This window comes from Populus nigra, chromosome 16 (assembly GCF_951802175.1).
Source record: "Populus nigra chromosome 16, ddPopNigr1.1, whole genome shotgun sequence".
Lineage (NCBI taxonomy): Eukaryota > Viridiplantae > Streptophyta > Magnoliopsida > Malpighiales > Salicaceae > Populus > Populus nigra.
The window spans coordinates 12714078-12735857 of record NC_084867.1 but is presented as its reverse complement, the minus strand read 5'-3'; the positions used below and the strand labels follow the sequence as shown (position 1 = coordinate 12735857).

The following is a 21780-nucleotide window of genomic DNA, read 5'->3' as shown; positions in this document are numbered from 1 at the left end:
TTTAGAGAGCCATTTGAAACCCAAAGGATTTAACTACGGCTTTTTTTCAGAGGGGGTGTCATCACCCAATTTTGGGTGATTCCCCAAAATTCGTTTTTTTTCAAAAAATCAAAAAAATCAAAATAAAAATAAAATAAAATAAAGGCTGCAAAAATAGGCGAAAATCAAGCTGCAATTTTCGGAATAATTTCAAGGGCCAAGTGTACGCTGTTATGCCCAAAAATAGAAAAATGCAAATTCAAAAGTCAAACTAAATGAGTATTGGACGAGTTTGCATAAAAATTAAGTCTAAGGACATAATTAAATTTTTAATTGGCCAATTTGATTTAATCATGGGCCAAATTGAATTTTAATTATGTTCAAGAATTAATTTGGGTCCAATTGAAGGATTTAATTAAGTGTAAGGACTTAATTATACTTTAAAACGGGTCAAAAATTAATTGGAGGGCTTAATTGGTTAAAATTAAGTTTGGGAGCTTAATTTGGACTTAATTGAAAAATCAGAATTTTTGGAGACCCAATTTAATTTTTACCAAATGAATTGATTGAAATTAGGGGCCAAACACAAAACTTGAGGGACCAATTTTGAAGCCCGAAAAACTATTTTTGCCTATAAATAGCCTTCATTTTCAGCTAAAAGGGGGGGCAATTTTGACAACTTAAAAAAAAATACAAAAAAAACCTAACCCTAAACCCATCTTTTTTTCAAGGAGAGCTGCCTGCACATTTTCCTTCTCTTCTTCTAGCAGCCGCCGCCCCCCCTGTGTGAGTTTTGGTTTTGCTTTTCCTCTCCAGCAGGTTGCTTTCTCCTCTCCACACAGCCGCTGCAGCTCTTCCAGCCGGACTTCTCCCCTGAAACCGGCGCCATCTCCACACAGCCGCTGCACCTATCCAACCGGGACTCCATTTTCCTTCACCCAACCCCGATCCACCCTCTCCACTGCCTTCAACCGGCCGCCGCTCCTTCTTGCTCCACCAGGCAACAGCGGCGCCGTCTCCATCCTTCTCCCTCCGATGGCGTCTGCAGATCCAGCCTCCCCCTTAGCAGTGGCCGCGACAGCAGCGACCCACAGTCGGGTCTCTTTCAACCGACCCAGCAGCTGCTCCCACTCCAGTTTTCCGACAGACCGTCTCCAGCTCCTCCCCCCAGCAGTGGCAGCAGTAGCAGCATCTTCACCTTCGGTCTCCTCCACAACCACCGAACGGCGGCAGCAAGCCACCTCGTCGTCTCCTTCAACCAGCGCCCACAGACCAGCAGCTCCATGGTCCAGCGACCGGCCGCTTGAAGAAGAAGAAACCGGATCTGCAGTGAAGCAGATCCAACCATGACAGACCCGAAGGAACCGGATCCAAAGAAATGAAAACTAAAATCAACTGCCTGTGTTGCGTTTTGATTGTTTTGCAGGTAGCGGTGTTCCTCACAGACGGCAGAGAAGAGAAGGAGAAGAGGCCGGTTTCGGCCAGCTGTTTTCCCTGCGGCGCGTGGGTCCACGCGCCGCCAGTGGCGGTGGCGCGTTGGAACACGCGTCGCCAGCTGTTCCTGCCTCCAATTCCTGTGCAGAAGGGTTCCCTTGCAATTTTTGGAGTTTTGGGGACCATTTTGTAAATTGTGGATTATTTAATGTAATTGTTACTTAGTTTTGAATTGTTATAATTTGTATTGTGGATGTAAAAAGAAAAGAAAAAAAAAAAAAGAAAAAGCAAAAAAAAAAGGAAAGAAAGAAAACAAAAGAAGAGAAAAATATAATAAAAAAAATGTGTTTTTGTTTTTTGTATTTTTTATTTATGTTATTGAATTATAAAAAATAAAAAAAAGCAAGAAAGAAGAAAAAAACAAAAAAATGCATGTTTGTATTTATTTCAGGGATCTTTTTATAATGAGACGACAAAAGAATAAAGAAGGATTTAATATTTTGATTGGATCACGGTGTAGAAATACAAACTTGTACGGAAGTAGTATTTCTAAAATCCGATGAAAAGACAAAATTTTTAAAACTTCTTTAAACACATCAAAGCCACGAAGCAGCTTACCTCAGGTAGGGTGCGTTAGGGGTGCTAATACCTTCCCTAACCACAATCAGTCCTTTACCCGTGAATTTCTGACAAGACCAGTCAACTTGGGTTTCCTAGTAACCCTCAATTAAATACTAGGTGGCGACTCCAAACAAAATCAATTCCAATAACAGAGAGAGCAAAAAGCGCCATCGCCAGGACGGGTCGACGCCGCGCGCGGGGTGTTTTCCGACGTGCCACTGTGAAGGAAAGGAATCATGGAGCCAGCTCTACCAGATGTTTTTGATTGCCCTCCAGCTTGATCATGCCCCCAAGTATGCAAATCAGGTTTGGGGATGAGGCTATGTGAAGGAAGATTTGGTTATTTACAAGGAGTTGTTTTCATGCAGAATTTTTGGAATTTCAAAGCTATTCCAGACACAGAAATCATTTTGATGTTTGTTCAAAGCAAACTCATTCTGAAGAAAATCAAGTGATTCCTATTGAGAGGTTTTCAGATGTGATGAAAACTTTTGGTTTTGATTTTGGTGAAAATGTGAAACATGAAGTGACATATGGTTAGTCACAAAAGGTTTAAATTTCAATTTGGGGGTTATTGAGAACCGTCTTTCGAAAATGTGAAGTGACATTTGGTTGGTCACAAAAGGTTGAAATATCAATTTGAGGGTTATTGAGAACCGTCTTTCGACGAAAATGTGAAAAAGTGACATCTGGTGAGTCACAAAAGGTTTAATTTTCAATTTGAGGGTTATTGAGAACCGTGTTCAAAGCATTCATTTTATTTGCATGAATAATGATTTTGCTTGCATGAGAAAGCGCTGCCTACCGATCCAGATTGCTTGCCTTTGATCAGAAAGGGCTTGATTAGGCACGTAACGTAGGCTTTGGCTCTTGGCTATGAAGAAAAGGATATTTGTAGGCTCAAAAGGTGTTTAAGGGACTTTAAGACTAAGGATCACTAGTGCTTATATCCCAAACTCTTTCGTTCCTAGATTTATGGACCTTGGAATTGATTTGTAAAATGGTCCATGGTGCCCCCCAGTGTTGGGCTTGGGCTCTTTCTCTTTGTTTTTTTCTTCATTTGATTTTGAGCATCATTGCATTGGCTTTTTTTGCTCAAAATTTTTGGATCATTTGGATTTTTTTTTATGCCCCCGGCTTTGTACCTTTGATTGATTGAGAATTTTCTTTTGTGCCCCCCAGTATTGTTTGGGCACTTTCAATCGTTAAGGTTTTTCATGCCCCCTAGAGTTATTTGGGCATTTTTAGTCATTAAGGATTTTTTGCACTTGCCCCCCAGTGTGGGGTGTGATCCTAGCCAAGGTTATTTTTCAAGAAAAATCTATTAGGCTCAAAAGGGGACTGCAAAGGATATATTTTCGCTTTGTGAAAGGATTATCAAAGATGGCCTTTCTTCATCTCAAATGCATGCAATTAGGATCGGTAAGCCTTGCTTTCATGCGAGTATGCAGAGTGATTTCTCATTATTCATGCAACCAAAACTGAGCTTTAGAGTCACTTCATTGTGTTTTTGTGTTTTTTTTTTTTGGGTTTTCTTGGTGTAAGGTTACCTCTCTAAGGAATCACCCGAATTTTCAAAACTTGTTTGTTTCGAACAAACATCAACAGGATTTCTGTTTTTTGTACTAAACTTTGATTTCCCAAAAATCCTTGTGAAAACATGGGGTCATGCTTGTTGTGGGAAAAAGGGAAAAACACCAAAGAATTCTTGGTGCGGTGGTTTTGTAAGTACAAAGGTGTGCTCAGTATGTTATTTGAATGAACACACAAAAAAGAAAACACATGATTTTATTTAAAGGAAAGGCTCATTGGACAAGGAAAGTCTTGTGGCGTTTTGAGCCAAATTACCAACAAAAACTGGAATAGGTTGAAAAAATCAAGAAACTTTTGCAGGCATGATCAAGCAGGGGTAGCAACTGGCTCGCCATTTTGCGGTGCAACTCCCCTTTGGATTGTGTCAAGGCATTTGATATTTTTTTTGGGGCAGAACAAGAACAGACTCCATTCTGCCACGGAGGTGCAATTCCCCTTCGGATTGTGTTTAGGCTCTTGAACATGTTTGCCCCCCAGTTTTTTTGGGTTGAGTTGTTGTTGGGTTTGAACAAAGATGATAGGTCAGTTGGAAGGAATCAGTTTTTGCTCGAGTAAGCTAGAGGCGAGTCAAGCTTTTGTTTAGAGACTCCAACTCTTTTTGAAAATGAGTGCTGCGATGAGCACATTTTTTATCTCCCATGTTTTTCGCTCAAAATTGGGTGTTGCAAACTCATAGGGGACCCACCTTTTATTCTGGTGCATGCATGAGAAAATGTATGAACATGCAATCTATATGATGAACTTGCCCTTCGAGGGTGACATATGATTGTCACTTTTGTATGATGAAACAAGAATATTGATTCTTGCCCAAACTCTACAATGAAAATTTTCGAAATGACGATCATTCTATCACCCACAAGTCTTGAATTCAAGATGTTTCAAGAAGGGTTCGCCCCGATGCAGATAAATGATAGCACATACAACCTAAGGACAGGTTCTATTGATTATGTGAACATGGGTAGGTTTTCTACCTGGTCTCAAAAAGGTCTATGAACCGCCCAGTGATCACCTCATGTGAAGGCAGTATAGGGGTTTACAAGGAATGGTCAGGGCACCCTGTGACCGCCATTACCGAGTAAACACTCAGCTCATAGTTGGATTTTCACAAATCTGAACCCCGACTGAAAGTCATGAGGCAGACCGCTACTCCCCACCTAACTTAGAGGTTTGTGTGCTTTCGAAAATAAATACAGGTGATACATGAAAAATTCTAAAAATGCATGGATAAAATAAAAAGGACATAAATGGCAAAATTTAAACACATCAAATACACGAAGCTTAGTCCAAAATTGTCAGAAACAATACCTCCCTAGTGGAGTCGCCATTCTGTCGCACGTCGGAAAACACCCCGCGCGCGGCGTCGACCCGTCCTGGCGATGGCGCTTTTTGCTCTCTCTGTTATTGGAATTGATTTTGTTTGGAGTCGCCACCTAGTATTTAATTGAGGGTTACTAGGAAACCCAAGTTGATTGGTCTTGTCAGAAATTCGCGGGTAAAGGACTGATTGTGGTTAGGGAAGGTATTAGCACCCCTAACGCACCCTACCTGAGGTAAGCTGCTTCGTGGCTTTGATGTGTTTAAAGAAGTTTTAAAAATTTTGTCTTTTCATCGGATTTTAGAAATACTACTTCCGTACAAGTTTGTATTTCTACACCGTGATCCAATCAAAATATTAAATCCTTCTTTATTCTTTTGTCGTCTCATTATAAAAAGATCCCTGAAATCAATACAAACATGCATTTTTTTGTTTTTTTCTTCTTTCTTGCTTTTTTTTATTTTTTATAATTCAATAACATAAATAAAAAATACAAAAAACAAAAACACATTTTTTTTATTATATTTTTCTCTTCTTTTGTTTTCTTTCTTTCCTTTTTTTTTGCTTTTTCTTTTTTCTTTTTTTCTTTTCTTTTTACATCCACAATACAAATTATAACAATTCAAAACTATGTAACAATTACATTAAATAATCCACAATTTACAAAATGGTCCCCAAAACTCCAAAAATTGCAAGGGAACCCTTCTGCACAGGAATTGGAGGCAGGAACAGCTGGCGACGCGTGTTCCAACGCGCCACCGCCACTGGCGGCGCGTGGACCCACGCGCCGCAGGGAAAACAGCTGGCCGAAACCGGCCTCTTCTCCTTCTCTTCTCTGCCGTCTGTGAGGAACACCGCTACCTGCAAAACAATCAAAACGCAACACAGGCAGTTGATTTTAGTTTTCATTTCTTTGGATCCGGTTCCTTCGGGTCTGTCATGGTTGGATCTGCTTCACTGCAGATCCGGTTTCTTCTTCTTCAAGCGGCCGGTCGCTGGACCATGGAGCTGCTGGTCTGTGGGCGCTGGTTGAAGGAGACGACGAGGTGGCTTGCTGCCGCCGTTCGGTGGTTGTGGAGGAGACCGAAGGTGAAGATGCTGCTACTGCTGCCACTGCTGGGGGGAGGAGCTGGAGACGGTGTGTCGGAAAACTGGAGTGGGAGCAGCTGCTGGGTCGGTTGAGAGAGACCCGACTGTGGGTCGCTGCTGTCGCGGCCACTGCTAAGGGGGAGGCTGGATCTGCAGACGCCATCGGAGGGAGAAGGATGGAGACGGCGCCGCTATTGCCTGGTGGAGCAAGAAGGAGCGGCGGCCGGTTGAAGGCAGTGGAGAGGGTGGATCGGGTTGGGTGAAGGAAAATGGAGTCCCGGTTGGATAGGTGCAGCGGCTGTGTGGAGATGGCGCCGGTTTCAGGGGAGAAGTCCGGCTGGAAGAGCTGCAGCGGCTGTGTGGAGAGGTGAAAGCAACCTGCTGGAGAGGAAAAGCAAAACCAAAACTCACACAGGGGGGGCGGCGGCTGCTAGAAGAAGAGAAGGAAAATGTGCAGGCGGCTCTCCTTGAAAAAAAGATGGGTTTAGGGTTAGGTTTTTTTTGTATTTTTTTTTAAGTTGTCAAAATTGCCCCCCCTTTTAGCTGAAAATGAAGGCTATTTATAGGCAAAAATAGTTTTTCGGGCTTCAAAATTGGTCCCTCAAGTTTTGTGTTTGGCCCCTAATTTCAATCAATTCATTTGGTAAAAATTAAATTGGGTCTCCAAAAATTCTGATTTTTCAATTAAGTCTAAATTAAGCTCCCAAACTTAATTTTAACCAATTAAGCCCTCCAATTAATTTTTGACCCGTTTTAAAGTTTAATTAAGTCCTTACACTTAATTAAATCCTTCAATTGGACCCAAATTAATTCTTGAACATAATTAAAATTCAATTTGGCCCATGATTAAATCAAATTGGCCAATTAAAAATTTAATTATGTCCTTAGACTTAATTTTTATGCAAACTCGTCCAATACTCATTTAGTTTGACCTTTGAATTTGCATTTTTCTATTTTTGGGCATAACAGCGTACACTTGGCCCTTGAAATTCTTCCGAAAATTGCAGCTTGATTTTCGCCTATTTTTGCAGCCTTTATTTTATTTTTTTTATTTTGATTATTTTGATTTTTTGAAAAAAAACGAATTTTGGGGAATCACCCAAAATTGGATGATGACAGGGGGAGTCATACAACTCAGAGAAATAATCCACAGCAGCCTGCTTAATACCCTGCTGAGAATCAAAAGTGTTGCCATTATGGTGGATTTTAAGGATAGATGATTTAGCCTTCCTGAAATTAGCAATCAAGTGAAAAAAATTTGTTATTTTTGTCCCCCAATTTGCACCACATCTGTCTTGATTTCTGCCTCCAAATAGATTCAATGTGATTGTTGCGAACCCAGCGGTCTTTCAACAAAAAGTGTAAATGCTCCTGCTCTTGGTCGGTTATACCTTCTTCTTCACATTTTTCCTCTAGTATGTTGATAGCTGAAAGGGTTCGTTGAAAGGCAGCTTCTTGATTTCCAAATTCAAGCTTATTCCATTGCCTCAATCTGACTGCAATATGATTGAGCTTTTTGAGAAATTTAAAGCGGCCAGGGTGAAGGGAGCATGCATCATTCCAGAAGTTTTCAATAATGTGCTTGAAAGTTGGGTACTGAGTCCAACAGTCCAAGAAACGAAAAGGATGCCATCCATGGTCCTGCAAGAAACTAGATAGAATTAAAGGGCAATGATCCGAGAACTCTCTTGGAAGTCGTTGAAGAGATAAACTAGGAAAGTGAAGATGGCAGGATGAGTTTGCGAACTTATGGTCCAGTTTGCTCTTAGACCCTCCTCTGAACCACATAAAATAACCTTCTGCTAAAGGGTATTCAGTGAGCTCACAAGACTGCAGAAATCTGCTAAAAGAATTTGAGCTTGCAGGATGACAGATTCCACTGTTTCTGTCTTTCTAAGAGAGTGTGTCATTAAAATCTCCTACTATTATCTAGGGAACTTCAAAAGCGTGCTTAAGAAGAATGAGATCATCCAAAAGTTTTTGTCTGTCCTGATAGTTATAAGGAGCATAGATGCCAATAACAAAGCAATGAAAATCACTGTGAACATATTACCATATAAACCGATCCAACCATGACCATATTTAATATTAGAGACTTCAAAGTTAGTGTTTTTCCACGTAGCAAGCAGACCTCCTTTTGTTCCATGAGCATCATTACTAAACCAACTCACATGATTTTCATTCCAAATACGAGACACAAAGCCAATGGAACAATTAGCTAGCTTAGTTTCCAGCAGGAAACATATATCAATCTTATATTCTGTTATTAATTTCATGATTCTTCTTCGTTTCCTCATCATGCCCAAGCCACAGGAGTTCCAAGAAAAAAATATTCATGACAGAATTAAAAGATCTATCTGCAGGGACAGGGATGAAAACTTACTATTCATAGTTGTTTCTGTCAATCTTCCCTCTCCTTTTCTAGCTGCCTTATGATAAGCCCAGAAAATTTTTCCAAGAGAGCTGAATTACCAAGACCCAAAGCTTCTCCCAAATAGATCATTTTGTTGACTTCATTGTGAGACGACTGATTAGTACTTAAAAGTGCATTCTCATTAAGGCTTTATATCATCATATTGCACTAAAGTATCATTAAATTCCCTAACTAAAGCATGTTTTATAATAACAAGTCTAATAATATAATATATCTTTAATTTATGGTAAATGCTTGTTTTGAATGCAGGTATATCTCACAATTCAAAAGATTGATTGATGTGATTAACTAGTGAAAGTGAAGAGACAAAAAGAGGACTAGGCTAAGAGAAGAGATGCTGGTTGAAGTCCAAACTGGAACACCATTTGGTTATTTGATCATAACTAGAGTTGTAGAACTCGGATTTAGGTCCAATTTATATGGATGGAAAGATAAGACATAGACCTAAAACTTTTATTAGAGTTCAAGACTCAATTATGCCGTTTTCAAGTTCAAATCTTAGCAACAACAAAGAAGTCAGAACCTGTCCTGCACCTCAAACACTATTCGGTTTTCAGCTCATATCTTGAGTTCTAGAAGTCCAAATGAGCTCTGGTTTTTTTTGCTGGTGTTGCTATCCAATTTTTGACCCATGTTTTAATAATTTTTTTTTAAAAAAATAAGGGTTTACATGTGGCGATAAAATAGAGCATCATGGCTAATATTAAGGAAGCAATATGTCAAGGAGATAATTACCGAATCATATATAAATTATTGCAATATAAAATATCATATATATATGATTTGATTTGGTTATGGAAAATAATCATACCATAGATATATGATTTGATTCGTGCTGGTTATGGAAAATAATCATTACAATATAAAATACCATATATATAGGATTTGTTGATGCTGATTATAGAAGACAATCTTTGCAATAATTATTGCAATATTTCCTTGAATAGCACGTGTAGAGATTTTTTATATAAATGAACCTCCATCCATAATAATAGGGAGGAGAAAAATATTGACAAGGTGGTAATTTTTCAAAAAGAGAGAAAACACAAAGAAAAACCTAAACCTATCCTCTCCAGCAAAGAAGCCGTAGCCCTTCCCTCCTCTCATCTTTTTAAAAAGAAGCAGCCACCCCCTTGATTTTAAAAAGAAAACAGAGATCTCTCTCTGGCCACACACTGTCCCCTTCAGCTCTCATCAACACAAACCTTTTTCCCTCACTAGAATCGGCTCCCTCTTTGGTTCACCAGTTGCTCTCCCTTTCAGCCACAAGACAACCACCACATACTCCTTTCTCGTGTCACAGCCCCATCTCTCTTTTCACAGACCTTCCCCTTCCCTCAGCAAAGTTTTCCCTTCCCGTTAGTCTAAAAAAACAGCCCATAGCCGCTCATCAACACAAACTTTCAGACTCTCTCTCGACCATACCCACCTTCAGCAGCACACTGCCCTTTCCATCTCCATTCTCAAAATCGAAACACATCTTCCCTTTATCACCCAAACAGCAAGAAAACCAAAGCCTCGTCCTCTCCTTCTTTCTTTTTGGCTTCTCCGCATCACCACCAGATTCTCCCCCCACGGTCCAACAACCTCTCTTAAGATCAGCCAAAATCGTGAGCCACAAGCAGCGTCAGGAGCTTTGCTTCACATTCCAAACAGACAGCTCTTCTCTGAGTCCTGCACTAGTATGCAGCCATCTCCAGCTTCATCAGCGGCATTGTCTTCAGCCCCGACAGCCATCGCTAACTCGCAGCCAGCAGCAGCAAAGGGGATTTTCACTTCTGCCATAGTTTGCTCCTCCAGCAACATCCTTCTCTTCCCTGCAGAGGCTGCACTGGTCGTAGTAACACCGAAGGGCCACCATTGAGATAATCATCTTTCAGCCAGCAAACCTGTCTCCACCGGGAACAGCGAGGAGGGTCGTCCTTCGTGAGCAGCGCCCGACCGCCTCCCTCCACTTCTCCTCTAGTCCCTGCCTCACCAGGTAAGCCGTCTCTCTTCTCTTTCAGTTTTTTTAAGTAAAGGATTTGGCACTGTGCGAAGGTAAATTAATTACCTTCGCACTATGCAGTGCATGCGTGAGTAATTCACGCATGCAAGCTGCAACAGTGCCCAGCCGGGTCATTGGTTTGGGCCAGTGACCCGGCTAGGCTTGCTGGGTTCAGCCCAGCCACATGGGCCGAGCTAGACCCAGCCCAAAAAAAACAAGTAATATCGTTGTTTTTCTCTTGTATTTATTTTATGTTTTTGTTATTTTTTTATATTGTGGAAATATAAATCTGGTATTAAAATACCTGGTTTTTCCATGAAATGTTGCAAATATATATATGTCTGAAAAACAAAAAATGTTTTCTTGTGTGTTGCATACGGCCAATACTCTAACATGTTTTGAACGCTTTTTTATATATATATATATAAAAAGAAACATTTGAAGTTTCAAAAATGTGTTTTCACATGGATTTCTTAAACACAACAAAAATTTATTTTCTTGCATTTCTAGATTTTACAACGTGTTTGTAAAACTCCAAAGGGTATTGGCCAATATTCCAAAAAATACAAAAATCTTATTTTGGGGGAATTCATCTATTATTCACCGTTAATGTTTGGATAAAGAAATCCTAAAGGGATGAATATCCAAAATATTATTGGGAATAACTTGTTATTATTCGCTGTTAATGTTTGGATAAAGAAACCCTAAGTGGTTAAATATCCAAAATAATTTTCTAGGAATAATAAGTCATCACACATCCTTGAAAGAAGCCTCGATTAGAATCGAGGACATTTCAATTTTTTACTCCACGGTTTACGAGTCGTGGGAGTATAAAACACTAAGGCAAAAATAGGCTTTTAAAGCGCCCTAGATTTCTAAATTTTTGTCCCTCATTGTGATTTACGAGTCGCAAACTCTTGAAATACCAAGGGAAAAATGAGCTTTTAAAGCACATGGAATCTCCTTGGATTTCTATTTTAATAAATTTAGTTAGAATCAAACCTTAAAAAAACGGATGGAATTAGAAAACACCAACACCATAGCAATTATAAGACAAACCAAACATCAAGCAGCTTACCTTAGGTAAGGCGTACTAGAGGTGCTAATATCTTCCCTTTACGCAACCAGTCCCTTGCCTTAGAATCTCTGAAAGACCAGTTAGGGTTCCTAGTGACCAAATACTAGGTGGCGACTCCTTTATTCACTAAAAAACAAAAGACCCTGAAATCAATCGAGGATCGCCGCGACGCCGCGCTCCGCTCGCGAGGGTACGACAGCTGGAAAGCTGAGACAATTGCCCAAATCTTTCATGGAACAAAGGGCTCAAATTCTGATGTTAGCAATGACGTTTTGGCCAGCCAACAATATCAACAATCTGCCAACAATATCAAGAACCAGCAGCCAACAATGTCAAAAACCAGCCACCAAATCAGTGGTTGCCTACCAATCAATAGTTATGAATCTTAGCCTATAAAAGGAGGCATTTGCCATGTATTTAGTCATATTATTTTTCAGATCAAAATCATGTTCTTGCTTTCTCTCTTTATATCTTTGTAATGTTCAAGTTTTCTTTCATGTTATATTAATCTCTTGTTTATGCCTTTTCGTTTCCTTTCTTATACTTAGTTAACTTATATCATTTTTATGTTCTTATGTTGTTTATTTATGTTTTTCTTCTTCATTATGTTTAGCTAAGTTAATTATGTCAAGATGAAAAGGTTTTACTAATGGTGTTAGAATAGGTATAATATAAACTCAACATGGACTTTAATGTTTATATCCAAGAAAGTTTGTTATTAGCATGTCTTATCTTTTTATCTTACTAATTCTTAATACCTTGCTTGTTAAATGGTTAATCTAGATTTGTGTTCTATAACACTTGGTACATCAAATGCTTGATCCTTCATAGTTTTCGGCCGACATCGTTATTGTGATAGGAACTTGATTTGTTGTTAACATAAGCTAGCAACATGAATGTCTGATGATATTTATAAGTATGGTGGTACTTAGACAAGATAATTAATATGATCATGTTAATACTTTATAATGAGCCATTAATGATAAATCATCCTATTTGAACCTCCTTTGTGTGCGGTTTCTAGTTGAGTAATAAAACGAGTTTATATTATATTTATTTGAAATACCATTAGTGAATCCTCTAACCTTGACATCTGTTTTATTATTGTTTAAACCTTACATCAATATCACATCCCAAAACTCTCTTCAACTCCTTTTTTGTTATTATTCTCTTCAAATCTTTGTCTTTATTTGTAATTTATATAATTCACCTCGTTGTGGTTCGACCTCGGTCTTGCCGGGTTATTTATTACTTTGACACTCCTGCACTTGGGATAAGACATCAACTCTTTGAAAGTGTCAAGTTTTTGGTGCCGTTGCCGGGGAGGTAAGTATTGTAAAAATTATATATTTCTTTTATTTTCTTTTGTTTTTACTTTTATTTGTTTTTCTAATTTTGTTCTTTTTCTTTTTCTTTTCTTTTCTTTTGCACTTGCATGAGAGTTTGGACACGTACATTAAGTGGTAGACTTTCTAGGAAATCTTCATTTTCTTTAGAAAACATGGCCGAAGAAGATAACCAGTCAATTCATAATGAGAATAATCATGTGAGAACACTTAGAGATCATATGAATCCAACAAGAACAAGTGCACCATCATGTATAGTTTTTCCTCCTGATGCATCTCATTTTAATTTTAAGCCAAGTATTATTCAACTTTTACCCACTTTTCATGGCTTAGAATTAGAAAATCCATACTTGCATTTAAGAGAATTTGAAGAAGTTTGTAACACCTATAATGACTTAAATTGTAGCATGAACACCATCAGATTAAAGCTTTTTCCTTTTTCATTAAAAGATAAAGCTAAAACATGGCTACAAAATATTAGGTCAGGATCCATTCGTGCTTTAGATGAAATGCAACAACAATTTTTAAAGAAGTTTTTTCCGTCTCACAGAACAAACTCTTTCAAAAGACAAATCACCACTTTCACTCAAAAACCAGGAGAAACATTTTACAAGTATTGGGATAGATATAAAGACTTGCTTAATACCTGTCCTCATCATGGTTTTGAAACATGGAGATTGGTCTCACAATTTTATGAAGGGTTAACACCTAAAGATAGGCAAATGGTGGAATTGATGTGCAATGGAACTTTTAAAGATAAAGAACCTGATGAAGCAATGGAGTACCTAGACTTGCTAGCTGAAAATGCTCAAAATTAGGACACCATAGGTACATGTGAGGCACCAGGTAAAACTCAACCTCATACATCTAATGGAGGCATGTACAACCTTAGGGAAGATCATGACCTCCAAGCCAAATTTACATCTTTAGCTAGAAAAGTTGAGGCACTAGAATTAAAAAAGAGTAGTCAAATAAAATCTGTTCAAGAAATTGTGTGTCAAATTTGTGAAACTAATGATCACTCAACCAATGATTGTCCAACTTTGCCTTCTTTTAAGGAATGTCTCCATGAACAAGCCAATGCTTTAAATAGTTTCCAAAGGCCAAGTCATAACCTATACTCACAAACGTACAACCCTGGTTGGAGAAATCACCCAAATTTCAGTTGGAAGAGTGTAACAATAATGCACAAACTTCACAACCATCATTTCAAGCACAACATAATTTTCAAAATTCTCATGGATATGCACCTCCTTATGTTCCCCCTCCTAGAAGAAATCTTGAGGAAACACTACATGCATTCATTGAAAAGCAAGAGACAATCAACATTCAAAATGCTTAAACAATGGCAGATCTAAAAGATACTCTTGCAAAGTTCACATCTGCTCTTAGTTTTCAAGAGAAAGGTAAGTTTCCATCTCAACCCTAGCAAAATCCCAAAGGGCAATCCAATTCAAGTGCAAGTGGTTTCGGAAGCCAACATATGGATCAAGTCAAATCAGTCACTACTCTCCGCAGTGGTAAGGTTATTGAAAAACCCGTTCTTGAACCTTGTGAGAAAGAAGATGAGTTAGTCTCTGAGGGTAAGGAAAGGGTTGGACCTGAACACTGTAAGGAAGAGACTGATTCCCTACTAGCACTTCCATTTTCTCATGTCATGACCAAACAAAGGAAAGTCAATCACAATTCTGAAATCTTTGAAACTTTGAAACAGGTAAGGATCAATATACCTTTGTTAGATGCTATTAAACAGGTACCGTCTTATGCTAAATTTTTGAAAGATCTGTGCACTGTGAAGAGAAAACTGAATGTGAAAAAGAAAGCCTTTTTAGCCGAACAAGTAAGTACCATTCTTCAGAACAATAATGCTTTGAAATATAAAGACCCTAGTTGTCCTACAATTTCTTGCTTTATTGGAGAACATAAAATTGATAGAGCTTTACTTGATCTTGGAGCTAGTGTGAATTTACTTTCATATTCGATTTTTCAAAATCTCAATCTAGGTGAGTTAAAACCTACTTCTGTAACTCTTTCACTTGCTGATAGATTTATAAAAGTACCTAGAGGAATAGTTGAAGATGTGTTAGTACAACTTAATAAATTCATCTTTCCTATGGATTTTATTGTCTTGGATTCACAACCTATTGAAGCATGCAATTCAATTCCTGTTATTTTAGGATGTCCGTTTCTTGCAACTTCTAATGCTTTGATTAATTGTAGGAATGGACTAATGAAGCTATCATTTGGAAACATGACATTGGAGATGAATATTTTTAACATTTGCAAGCAACCTGGAGATGATAATGATTTACAGGAAGTAGATTTTATTGAAGAATTAGTTTATGATCAACTTGAATCTATTTTGAGTAAAATTGAGTTGGATGAATCTGAAGATTTGCAAATGATTTATTCCCAGAAAGAAATCACGGATGAAAAAGGCACTGAAAATGTTGATGCGGATCTTTTGTCATGAGTGACAACAAATTTGACATCCGACATCACACCAATCGATGATTACTTTCCTGACGAATCCTTACTTTCTCATAGTCCAATGCCTTGGTTTGCTAATCATATCAATTTTCTTGTAACAGAAGATTTGCTAACTCATTTGGATACTCAAGACAAAATAAAGTTTTTGAGCGACGTCCATAACTTTTATTGGGATGACCCTTACTTATTCAAATATTATCCTGATCAAATATTTCAAAGATGCATTCCCGACAATGAGGTAAGTAGTGTCATTAAACTTTGTCATTCTGAGGCATGTGGAGATCATTTCTCGTCAAAAAAGACAACTGCAAAAATCTTACAAAGTGGATTTTATTGGCCCACCATGTTCAAAGACTCATATAAATTCTGCAAAACCTGTGAAAATTGTCAAAAGGTGGGATTTATTTCAAAGCATAGAGAGTCTTTAGATAATCTTCTATTGACTCTGAAGTCTCATCATAGTGGAGATGTGCATCGTGCAATTCATGATTTATGACCCTATTTTCATAAAGAACAAGATCGACTTAGTCTTGGGAATCTGACTAAAAAAAAGACCCTGTTTGCTAGTTTTTAAGAAAACTGGATGGGAAGCTTATCCCCGACCCACAGAGAGCGTTTAAGTTGTTCTTGGACGTAAAACCAAGGGAAGATGTGAGCCACAATCATAACTGCTTATACATACACATGTTTTACAAGAGAGAGAGAGAGAGAGAGTGAGTGAGACTCCAGCTAGCCTACATATAGGTGGCATGATTGCATTTTTAATTTCTCATCTATAAAATCTTCTCTTCCTTCCCATCATTTCTACTCGACCCATTCATTTAACAGATATAGAAGTGTGTAGAAATGGCAGGTTCCTCTATTCCTAAAATAAAAAATATTGTGTTTTTTGTGGATCCAGTCCTCGGAAAGAAAAAGAGTTTTTAGAATCAGCAAATCATCTTGGTCAGGTACTAGCTGAGAGAAAGATTCATTTAGTGTATGGGGGAGGCAGCCTTGGGTTAATGGGGCGTGTGTCAATAACTACATTTTTAGGAGGCTGTCAAGTTTTAGGGGTCATCCCCAAAGCTTTAGCCAAAGGGGACATCATTGGAAAAAAAGTTGGAGAGGAACTACAGGTCTCCACAATGTTTGAACGACTGTCTGTAATGTTTAACCATGCTGACGCCTTCATTGCTTTACCAGGTGGTTTGGGAACTTTAGAAGAGATATTTCATATTTCATCTTGGGCTCAACTGAACATTCACCAGAAACCTATAAGTTTGCTCAATGTTAATGGTTTTTATAATACTTTACTGTCTTTCCTTGATCATGTTGTGGAACAACAATTTCTAACATTTTCAGCGCGACAAATCCTCATCTCTGCTGCTACTACTGAACAATTGATTGATGAACTTCAATCTTTCATCCCTGTAGTTGATTCCTTTATGAGTCGACTCAATTGGTCAATCACGAAACATCGTAAAAAGCTTAGATTGGATTTGAGCCTTAGTTTGTGAAAACTTGTGTCTTTTGGTTTTATTAATAGCATAATATTTGTGTTTTGTTCTTTCTTATATTTGTTTAAGTGTGTTTCAGGTTTGTTAGTAGTCGCTGTTCCAGGTGATGTCTTCTATACTCTATCTTTCAACCTTAGAACATTGAGGACAATGTCTCGTTTTGGTTGGGGGGAGAGGGTAGTAGTTGATAAAAAAAAATTTAACTAACTGTGTTTTCTATTGTTACAACCATTTGCAAACTTGTTGTTACTAGGATGGCAGAGAAAAGGAGGAACTTTAGTGACTCTTGAGACGCATCTTAGTAAACATTCTTAACAAGGTCTATCATAATACTTCTTGAAATATTTAGATTTACAAACTCTCACATTATTATCACTTAATTCTGCTCATATACTCATTTAACAAGTATTTTTAAAGCTTCATTCTCACATACACACTTTAACATATGATTGTGGGTTGCATATTGGATTATTACATTATTCATGTTCTTTTGTTAAAGGTAACAACTAAGGGAAGTGGATAGTATATAATATGCCAAAAAAAACAAAATAATAATAATAATAACAAATTGAATAAATAAAAAAGTAGATAAGTTTGGTTTCGTAGGCTCTTTGACTTAAGCAATTAAGCCCGAAGGGGTGTTTTAACACCTAGTACCCTAAAATCAACTGACTTGGGAGCTATTGGCCCAATGCTTGTTACATGGGTTAGGGAGAAAAGCTTAAGGGAATCAAACATTGCACTATCTATGTATCAGTATCTGCAACCCGAGTTACTAAGCTCGTTGGGGTGTCTCAACACCTGATGCCCTAAGACCAACTGGTCTGGGAGTCATTAGCTGAAAGTTCATTACATGGGTTCAAGATACATTGTGTTATAAATTCATGCTTTCAAAAAAAAAATTCCCAACCCAAGGAAGTTAACCTTAAACATTGGAACAAAATTTTGTTTTCTTCTATGAAAAGCTCCATAGCTATGTTTTGATTTACTGAGCACAAAAAGAAGGTTTATTAATATCTTGTTTAAGAAGTATGAAGCAGATATATAAATTTAATGAGAGTTTGTTTATTTGGATAGATTAATGGAAGTTAAATGATGAATGCCTTGCTTTGTGGAACTTGAAAATTGTTTTTATATTTTAACGCTTTGATTACTAGGGACTAGTAATAAGCTGGTTGGGGGATGTGATTAGTACTTAAAAGTGCATTCTCATTAAGGCTTTATATCATCATATTGCACTAAAGTATCGTTAAACTCCCTAACTAAAGCATGTTTTATAATAACAAGTCTAATAATATAATATATCTTTAATTTATGGTAAACACTTGTTTTGAATGCAGGTATATCTCACAATTCAAAGGATTGATTGATGTGATTAACTATTGAAAGTGAAGAGACAAAAGGAGGACTAGGCTAAGAGAAGAGATGCTGGTTCAATTCCAAACTAGAACACCATTCGGTTATTTGATCATAACTGAAGTTGTAGAACTCGGATTTAGGTCCACTTTATATGGATGGAAAGATAAGACATGTCGTTTTCAAGTTCAAATCTTAGCAACAACGGAGAAGTCGGAACCTGTCCTGCAGCTCAAACACTGTTCGGTTTTCAGCTCATATCTTGAGTTCTAAAAGTTCAAACGAGCTCTGGTTTTTTTTGCTGGAAAGCTGAAACAATTGCCCACAGCTTTCAGCCAGCAAACCTGTCTCCACCGGGAACAGCGAGGAGGGTCGTCCTTCGTGAGCAGCGCCCGACCGCCTCCCTTCACTTCTCCTCTAGCCGCTGCCTCACCAGGTAAGCCGTCTCTCTTCTCTTTCAGTTTTTTTAAGTAAAGAATTTGGCACTATGCGCAGGTAAATTAATTACCTTCGCACTATGCAGTGCATGCGTGAGTAATTCACGCATGCAAGCTGCAACAGTGCCCAGCCGGGTCACTAGTTTGGGCCAGTGACCCGGTTAGGCTTGCTGGGTTCAACCCAGCCACATGGGCCGAGCTGGACCCAGCCCAAAAAAAACGAGTAATATCGTTGTTTTTCTCTTGTATTTATTTTCTGGTTTTGTTAATTTTTTATATTGTGGAAATATAAATCTGGTATTAAAATACCTGGTTTTTCCATGAAATGTTGCAAATATATATATGTCTGAAAAACAAAAAATGTTTTCTTGTGTGTTGCATACGGCCAATACTCTAACATGTTTTGAACGCTTTTTTTTATATATATATAAAAAGAAACATTTGAAGTTTCAAAAATGTGTTTTCACATGGATTTCTTAAACACAACAAAAATTTATTTTCTTGCATTTCTAGATTTTACAACGTGTTTGTAAAACTCCAAAGGGTATTGGCCAATATTCCAAAAAATACAAAAATCTTATTTTGGGGGAATTCATCTATTATTCACCGTTAATGTTTGGATAAAGAAATCCTAAAGGGATGAATATCCAAAATATTATTGGGAATAACTTGTTATTATTCGCTGTTAATGTTTGGATAAAGAAACCCTAAGTGGTTAAATATCCAAAATAATTTTCTAGGAATAATAAGTCATCACACATCCTTGAAAGAAGCCTCGATTAGAATCGAGGACATTTCAATTTTTTACTCCATGGTTTACGAGCCATGGGAGTATAAAACACTAAGGCAAAAATAGGCTTTTAAAGCGCCCTAGATTTCTAAATTTTTGTCCCTCATTGTGATTTACGAGTCGCAAACTCTTGAAATACCAAGGGAAAAATGAGCTTTTAAAGCACATGGAATCTCCTTGGATTTCTATTTTAATAAATTTAGTTAGAATCAAACCTTAAAAAAACGGATGGAATTAGAAAACACCAACACCATAGCAATTATAAGACAAACCAAACATCAAGCAGCTTACCTTAGGTAAGGCGTACTAGGGGTGCTAATATCTTCCCTTTACGCAACCAGTCCCTTGCCTTAGAATCTCTGAAAGACCAGTTAGGGTTCCTAGTGACCAAATACTAGGTGGCGACTCCTTTATTCACTAAAAAACAAAAGACCCTGAAATCAATCGAGGATCGCCGCGACGCCGCGCTCCGCTCGCGAGGGTACGACAGCTGGAAAGCTGAGACAATTGCCCAAATCTTTCATGGAACAAAGGGCTCAAATTCTGATGTTAGCAATGACGTTTTGGCCAGCCAACAATATCAACAATCTGCCAACAATATCAAGAACCAGCAGCCAACAATGTCAAAAACCAGCCACCAAATCAGTGGTTGCCTACCAATCAATAGTTATGAATCTTAGCCTATAAAAGGAGGCATTTGCCATGTATTTAGTCATATTATTTTTCAGATCAAAATCATGTTCTTGCTTTCTCTCTTTATATCTTTGTAATGTTCAAGTTTTCTTTCATGTTATATTAATCTCTTGTTTATGCCTTTTCGTTTCCTTTCTTATACTTAGTTAACTTATATCATGTTTATGTTCTTATGTTGTTTATTTATGTTTTTCTTCTTCATTATGTTTAGCTAAGTTAATTATGTCAAGGTGAAAAGGTTTTACTAATGGTGTTAGAATAGGTATAATATAAACTCAACATGGACTTTAATGTTTATATCCAAGAAAGTTTGTTATTAGCATGTCTTATCTTTTTATCTTACTAATTCTTAATACCTTGCTTGTTAAATGGTTAATCTAGATTTGTGTTCTATAACACTTGGTACATCAAATGCTTGATCCTTCATAGTTTCCGGCCGACATCGTTATTATGATAGGAACTTGATTTGTTGTTAACATAAGCTAGCAAGATGAATGCCTGATGATATTTATAAGTATGGTGTTACTTAGACAAGATAATTAATATGATCAATGTACACTTCATCATCTGAGTCACTGTTAGCATCTTCTCCCTGAAGTAATGTGGTTTGAAATTCTACCATAGAGTATGAAATTCCTTTTGCCTTTAAATATCTTAAAGGGTCAATCTCATCCAGCTATATGTGTACTAACTTGGAGTTTAGCATGAGATCTATAGAGTCGTGGATCTCCAGCAAGTGAGTACTTATAAGGATTTTCATGCTGTGAAGTTCAGAGATTTTTAGGCTGGTCTTGTCAAAACCTATCACATGTCCATGGTTCATAAGGAGGTTTGAGATACATCTTAGAGTCCAGCTAGTAGGGCTGAGCATTTCCGGTTCGGTTCAGTTTTGAACCAAAATAAACAACCAAACCGAATTTTATTTTTAATTTTTTGAACCGAACCGAACCGAAAACCGGTTCAAACCGATTAATTTCGGTTCAGTTAAGTTCGGTTTTTTTCCCTTCCAAACCGGTTCAAACCCAATAGTCCTCTCTACTTCTCCTACAGCCTCGTATAGCAGATCCCAAGTTACTAGAGGTGAAGACCCATTCGGGCTTCCACGGCTAGACCCTTGTCTACAACCTCACCTGCGTCCAACTGCACATAGCGTTGATTGAGGCGATCTAGACTCAACCCTGCAAATCAGGCAAAAAACCCAAGACCTGAACATTAGCCCCAAAAAACATAATCACAAAAACCATTAAGTTGTCCTACTTTAAAAAGAAACATAAAGGAAGCAATACCTTAGTCTTTTTGGTGCCACAAGGGAGGTCGTTTCTCTTGAAATCATCTTTAAGGGTGGAGTGAGCCATTTGGCGAGTTAACCCAGCCAAGTAATCTTCTTCATTGCTCTCTGTCTTAGTAGAGCCAACCACAGACTCGACAGGAGAACTAAGATCCTAAGAAAACCCAAAGGAACCAAATCCATAAGGAAAGAGAGGAAAATCAAAGTAGAGCAGAGAGTAAAGGGAGAGAGATGCAGAGAAGAGAAGGGGGGGCAAGGGAGGGGAGAAAGTGAGAGTAAAGGGAGAGATGCAGAGAAGAGGAGAGGGGGGGTGACGGGTGAATGTTAGTCTAGGGTTAGAAAACATTGTAT

The 21780-nt window shown here is 38.0% G+C and overlaps 1 protein-coding gene and 1 pseudogene across 1 annotated transcript in view; one reads left to right on the top strand and one right to left on the bottom strand.

The window, feature by feature from the left end:
- The window catches only part of LOC133675315 (uncharacterized), an 81782-nt gene that overhangs the window by 34368 nt on the left and 25634 nt on the right, over positions 1–21780 (top strand). The window lies entirely within an intron of this gene.
- LOC133676373 (small nucleolar RNA R71) lies at positions 13430–13540 on the bottom strand (annotated as a pseudogene).